Genomic DNA, 7500 nt, shown 5'->3' with positions numbered 1-7500 from the left:
GACAGATAGGCAGATAGACAGAGAGACAGATGAATAGATGAATGGATAGACAGAAAGACAGACAGACGAAAAGGTTGACAGAGGGGTTGACAGACACAGGCAGACTAGTAGTCATGTACTAAGATGCCGATTACAAGACAGGATTTTAGATAGTCCAGGAAGATGGCACGCTGGCAGGAAGAAAGGCTGGCACAGAAACAGGTAACTGATAAGCATGTAATCTGACAGAAAGACCCAGGCAGATAGGTTTTCATACAGCAAGACACATCAGCTACTATGCAAATGCACAGGCTAACAGAAAGATCAGCCTGCTGCAGGATAGAGAGAATGGCTATTGGATAGACAGACAGGCAATTAGGTGGCCAGGCTGGTAGACGGCTTGGTAGAGAAATAGCTTGGTTGTCGAGGAGGAAGGCAAACAAGCAGGTAGGCAGACAGGCTGGCTGGTACGAGGCCATTAGAACACGAGGATTCCTCAGTAGGACATCACGCTCGATGTCCGTGGAGACGTGGCCAGGACTAATGGCGACATTCTTCATCCACCCGCGCGTCTTATTTCAGCTCAAGAAGCTCCTGTTCGAAGACTCCACCGGGTTCCTCCTTCGGAGAAAGATTAATTGTGTGTTTTCCTGCACTCGACGAGAGTGGGGGAAACCGGTGAATTTTATTTTGGTTCTTGGAAGCATGATCAAAGCTGGTGGCGGTCGCCGTCGTTTGCTGGATAGAAGAAATGGGACTCTTAACTGTGAAATTATCTAGAATCTTTCAACTGTTGAGTTTGACGAATTCTTTGAATTATCTGGAGCTCCAAATTTTGTCGGTTTACAAACTAGGATGACATTTCTTGGAAGTTTTGATAGCTTTACTGAGTAGGAGCCAAGGATGACCTGAATGAAATCTTCGCCATCAGCCGTAATAAATTATGTTTAACCTATGTCAGACCACATGTGTACTAATATAAATTCACTTCACACTGTGGACACTGGGTGAATTTTGCCAACTGATTCAACAGATTTGGCACAAATCAGAAAAAAAAATGAAAGTAAATGCATTTGTGGAGTTCATATGACAGAAAATTACCATGACGGTATAACACGACAATATAGATAATGTAAACATTAAAGGGTTGTCAGTGGAGAAGAAGATATAGTTGAATTTGAGTTACTTTTAAAAAAGAGAAGATAATGAATAGCAAAACAGAAAAACAAATATTTGTTTTAATAAAGATACACTAACGGTACATTCCTACGAGATAAGTGAGTAAATACTTTTTTTTATTATACAATAGAATAAATACTATCGTACTGCTATATTCAGCAAGACCTATCTATAATACATTCCGTTTTTCTACTAAAAAGAAAGAAAACAAATTGAAAAGAGGGACACCTTATCACACTTTGCCTTATCATTTGAGAAAGACGGTGGAAGCTGCTCATATATATACCCAAATGAACAACAACGATAGAGAAGGATTTATATGCCTTTCCAAAGCAGCTAGTCTCCTAATAATCAACGCTCTGGAGAAGACCTGACACTCGAAGCTTGGCGAGTTCCTCCCACTGCAAGTATAAAATTTGTGATCACGATGTAACATAGCGAGTCCTCTGAAGAAGGTCATAGTGACCGAAACGTTAGGACGTATTCTAAAAGCCCATCTTCATTTACCCTTTCCCACCTATCACTCTCTCATATATATATATATATATATATATATATATGTATATTGACTATATTATGACAAATAAGATTGAAGGTGAAAGAAGTTGACGAGGAGAAATGGGAGAATTTTACGCCTTAACGTTTCGACCCGCAGGTTCTTGATCACAAAGCATATATCAACACTAATAACAACATTAACCATAGAGAAGGATTTATATGTTTAGCAAAAGCCACAAGCTTATTAATAATAAAAGAATACGCAGATAAAATAACAAGCTCTCCGAAGCGTCCCATAAGATGACCCGTCCGTGTATAAAATATTGTCTATGATAGAAGAAAACTCTGTTCATAGAGAAATGATGACACTTTTATACTACGACTGTCCATCCGTTATGCTGTCCCCCAACCCCTTGTTGCTGTCCTGTACCATTTCTCTGAGTATTCTCTTTCTGTGATGGGGGAATTCCCTGTGGTGGGGGAAAAGAATACAAGTATCCCACTTGGATCGTAAGAGGCGAGAAGAAAGGGACGGGGAGTGGGACTAGGCATCCTTCTCCCTGTAGCCCCACGGGGCATATATCCTAAAAACAAAAGTGAAGGGATAAGGGGTGCTGGACGGCCTCGGACCAGCACCCTAAGGTTTAGGTCTTTTAATGTGCGTGGATGTGGTACAGATGAGAGTAAAAGGGAAGAGATAGGTAGTATGTTTGTGAGAAGAAAGATAGATGTGTTGGCTTTGAGTGAAACTAAGTTGAAAGGGAAGGGTGAGTGTAAGTTTGGGAGTGTAAGTGGGAGGTTATCAGGAGTGAAGAGAGGGCGAGGGAGGGAAGGGGTGGCTATTCTAGTAAGTGAGGAGATAGGTAAACAGGTAGTGGAGTGGAAGGAGGTTTCCTCAAGGAAAATGTGGATGAAGGTGAAACTGGGAAAGGAGATGTGGGTCTTTGTAAGTGCATATGGGCCTGGCAGTGAGAAGAGCGTGGAAGAAAGGGAGGCCTTTTGGATAGATTTGAATGAGTGCATTGAGGGTTTAGGAAGAAATGTCAATGTAATAGTACTGGGACACCTTAATGCTAGGGTGGGAAATGGTCCAATCGATGGAGTGGTTGGGAAGTGTGGAGTTCCAGGAAAGAATCGTAGTGGAGAGTTGATGGTGGAAATGTATCTAGAAAGAGAGTTGATGATAGCAAATACAGTGTTTCGGAAGAAAGTCAAGCATAAGTACACATGGGAGAGGGTGGTAGAGGGAAGGGTGGTAGATAGAGCGCTAATGGATTATATAGTGGTAAATAGGATTATGATAGGAAGAATTAAGGATGTACATGTTATAAGGGGAGAGGGTGGGGGAATATCAGATCATTTTTTGGTGGAAGGTAAGCTGAGAGTGGAGGATAGATGGAGAAAGAGGAAAGGGACAAATGGTAGGGAGGTGCTTAGAGTGAACTCCTTGAATGAAAAGGAAAAGGAGAAGGAGTACGAAAAGAAGCTGAAGGAGGAGTGGGAGGGAGTAAAGGATGGAGCAGAGATGGGTGTGGAGGAGGAATGGGGATGGTTCAAGGAGGGAGTCTTACAGTGTGTAAGGATGGTGTGTGGAACAAGAAGGACAGGGGGAAATAGAAGAAATGGTAGTGAATGGTGGGATGAGGAAACAAAGAAGGTTGTAGAAGAGAAGAAGCGAGCATTCACAGATTGGTTACAAAAGAGGACGGGGGAGTCATATGAGACGTACAAATAAAAGAAAAGAGAAGTAAAGCAAAAGGTAAAGGAGGCAAAGAGGAGAGCAGATGTGAAATTGGGTAAGAGTATGACAGAAAATTTTGAAAGTAATAAAAAGATGTTTTGGAAAGAAATTAAGAGAGGAAGAGGAGGCGAATCAAGTAGGGAAGAAAAGGTAAAAGGTGCAGATGGAGAGATGATAATGGAAGAGAAGGCACTAAGGGGAAGATGGGCAGAATATTTTAGGGAGTTGCTGAATGTGAAGGAGGATAGGGAAGGAAAGATAGCTGCAGTGGGAAATGCGAAGAAAATGAGAGTGATGAGTGAGGAGAATGGAGGAGAAATAAGGAAGGATGAGGTGAAGGCAGTTGTTAAGATGATGAAAGCAGGTAATTCGCCTGGTCTGGATGGATGCCATGCAGAATGTCTGAAAAAGGGAGGTTCAGTGATGGTGGACTGGTTGGTGAGGTTATTTAATGTTTGCTGGAGAGAGGGTAGAGTGCCGGAGGACTGGAGAAGTGCCTGTATAGTTCCTCTTTACAAGGGAAAAGGGGACAAGTGTGAATGTAGTAGTTTCAGAGGGATTAGCCTGTTAAGTGTAGTAGGTAAGGCTTATGGGAGGATCTTGATTGAGAGGATTAGGAGAGGAACAGAAGGAGTAATTGGTGAGGAACAGTGTGGATTTAGGACAGGTAGAGGTTGTGTAGATCAGATCTTTATGGTAAGACAGATATGTGAGAAAGCTATAGGAAAGGGGAAGGATGTTTTTTGGGCTTTTATGGATCTGGAAAAGCGTATGATAGGGTAGACAGAAAGGCACTGTGGGAGATTATGCAGATTTATGGGATAGGAGGAAAGCTTCTGGGAGCTGTCAAGAGTTTTTATGAGAGTAGTAGAGCTTGTGTCAGGATTAGAAATGGAGAGAGTGAGTGGTTTGAAGTAAAGGTGGGACTTCGTCAAGGATGCGTTATGTCGCCCTGGCTGTTCAACTTATACATGGATGGGGTGGTGCGAGAGGTGAATGCTAGGGTAGTGGGTCAGGGATTAGAGATGGTTAAAGAAAATGGAGAAAAGTGGGAGGTGGGCCAGCTGTTGTTTGCGGACGACACTGCGCTTGTGGCAGGGTCGGAGGAGGGATTGAGGAAGCTGGTGGCAGAGTTTGGGAGAGTATGTGATAGAAGAAAGCTAAAGATAAATGTGGGTAAAAGTAAGGTGATGAGATGTACAAGGGGTGAAAGTGGCAGTAGACTGGAAGTGAACATTAAAGGAGAGCGACTGGAGGAAGTGGATAGTTTTAGATACTTGGGTGCAAGTGTAGCAGGAAAAGGTGGAGTGAAGGTGGAGGTAGAATGTAGATTGAAAGAAGCGAGTAAATGCCTTGGTGGATTAAAGAGTGTAATGAGGAATAGACATTTAGGAATGGATGCGAAGAGGAGACTGTATGAAGGAGTGATTGTGCCAACAGCACTGTATGGGGCAGAAACGTGGAACATAAGAGAAGAAGAGAGAAGGAGTTTGAATGTGTTTGAGATGAGGTGTCTGAGAAGTATGGTGGGGTTACTAGGCTGGATAGAGTGAGAAATGAGGAGGTGAGGAGGATAACAGGGGTGAAAAAGGAGCTGGGAGTTAGGGTTGATGAATGAATATTAGGATGGTTTGGACACATGGAAAGAATGAGTGAAGAAAGACTAGTAAAAGAGGTATGGAAGGCAGATGTGGAGAAAGTGAACATGAGGGGACGCCCTAGGATGTGGTGGATGGATGGGGTGAAGGGGGCTTTGGGGAAGAGGGGAATGTCTGTTGAGGAAGGAAGGGAGAGGACGGAAGACAGAGGTGAGTGGAGAATGGTTGTATATGGATGATGTTGTGATTGCATGAGGAGGAATGGGCGGGGGGGTGGGGGGTGGGGTAGTATGTGTGAGTAAATTTTGACGCAGCCCGAAGGGATTTCTCCCTGTCCTCTCCTTATATGCAAGGGGGGACGGAGAGGGGTGGTCGCCGATTAAATGAAGCGGCCTTGCTGTGGATGTACTGTGTCTTGCGACACTGCTTCTGACCCAGGGCGGTGGGCAAGGTGCAGGGATGACCCGTCATCCAGAAGGTGCTCAGATGAGAGGGAGGGTGGGAGGGGTGTGGAGTGTATTTAGGGATGAAATGGGTGGGAGTGCTTTTATCCCTTTCCCTTTTTGGCTACCTCCCTTGAAAGGGGGAAAAAGCCTTGGTATATGTATGTATGTACGTTTGAGTTGTTAGCTTTGTGATCAAGACCCTGCGGGTCTAAACGTTAAGGCGTAAAATTCTCCCATTTCTCCTCGTCAACTTCTTTCACCTTCAATCATATATGTATATATATATATACATGCATATATATATATATATATATATATATATATATACATATATATATAAATATATATATATATATATATATACATACATACATACATACATACATATATATATATATATATATATATATATACATATACATATATATACATATATATATATTTTTATACATATATATATATAAATATATATATATATATATATATATATATATATATATGTAAAATAATACTGATGAACCACTTTCGGAGAAGAATAAGCGAAGATATAGAGATCTGTATATTTCGATCACTTACTGTGATCCTCTTCAGCTGAAGAGGATCACAGTAAGTGATCGAAATATACAGATCTCTAGATCTTCGCTTATTCTTCTCCGAAAGTGGGTCATCAGTATTATTTTACAAATGTGCTACGACATATCTTTGTTGTGATATGCATATATATATATATATGAGTGGAAGGGTGGTGAGTTAAACACAAAGAACAGTTGGAGTTTTATTCACTGACGTTTCGTCCTTACCAGGACATTCTCAAAGTACATACAGTTTCAGAAAATTAACAGCTTATATAATCCATCCTTGCCGTGTTCCCCTCCTTCTATACTCTCATCCGTCCTCTACCCGACTCCGACTATGTCACTTCTCCCTCCGTTCTCAATTGTCCTTTTTACCTCCTTGACAATCAGAGTACTTACCGCTCCTGCTAATTTTATAAACCCTTCCCTATGGTTGATGCAGGGGTGGGAAGTAATGTAGGCTGCCTCTACTATTTTTCTTTTCTTTTTCTCTAGACCTTTGTGGAGCACCTCTATCTTTTTCCAATCTGGAAGATGACCACATTGGTCTAAATGAACTACTAGCGAGTTGGAGGTTCTGTGAGCTCTGACGTCATTTTTGTGCTCATATGTCCGTAGCTCCACTGATCTTCCCGTCTCTCCATAATATCCTAACGGACAACCACCACATGGTATATTGTAAATCGCGCCCTTCTCTATATCCTTTTCTGATTTATTTCTATTCTTGACAACTTCTCCTAAAACGGAGGGAGAAGTGACATAGTCGGAGTCGGGTAGAGGACGGATGAGAGTATAGAAGGAGGGGAACACGGCAAGGATGGATTATATAAGCTGTTAATTTTCTGAAACTGTATGTACTTTGAGAATGTCCTGGTAAGGACGAAACGTCAGTGAATAAAACTCCAACTGTTCTTTGTGTTTAACTCACCACCCTTCCACTCATTTGTCTTACATACTTCAACATGTCGAGTGGTGGTGAGAAACCAGGAACAATATGGAAGGAGTTTCGTACAAGACGGAAAATCGACAGCTATCTACTTCGCCGAAGATTCCTGCAAGATTGCCTTGAGGAGAAAGTCCTACCCAGAGAAACACCCAAGGTGCTCAAAATAGGCAAACCGTTTAGTGAAAGTGCTGGAGTGTTCTTATCAGAGACATGCGAAGACCTATTAAATGAAGTGGACAAACTACGTAATAGTATTAACAATGTGAAATTACCACTGTTCTTGTCTCGGAAATTGGAACACGAAAACCTTGTGCAGAGGGGCAGGTTAGAGAATAAATTAGCTCGCCTGTGTGATTCAAGTGAGTGGAACGAAGTAGGTAGAGACGACCTGATTGTGAATTTGTCTGACAGACAATTATCAGTTATAGAAAAACAATCCCTCTCGCTTGGTCTTAAATTTGATATCGGTGTGAATAAGAGAGGTTATACTGATTATTTAAACAGAAACTACAAATGGAATGACAGTGACGTGGAAAAA

The sequence above is a fragment of the Oratosquilla oratoria genome, chromosome 19 (genome assembly GCF_046742065.1).
Source record: "Oratosquilla oratoria isolate Oo_2021 chromosome 19, ASM4674206v1, whole genome shotgun sequence".
Classification (NCBI taxonomy): domain Eukaryota; kingdom Metazoa; phylum Arthropoda; class Malacostraca; order Stomatopoda; family Squillidae; genus Oratosquilla; species Oratosquilla oratoria.
Note: the sequence above shows the minus strand (reverse complement) of the source record.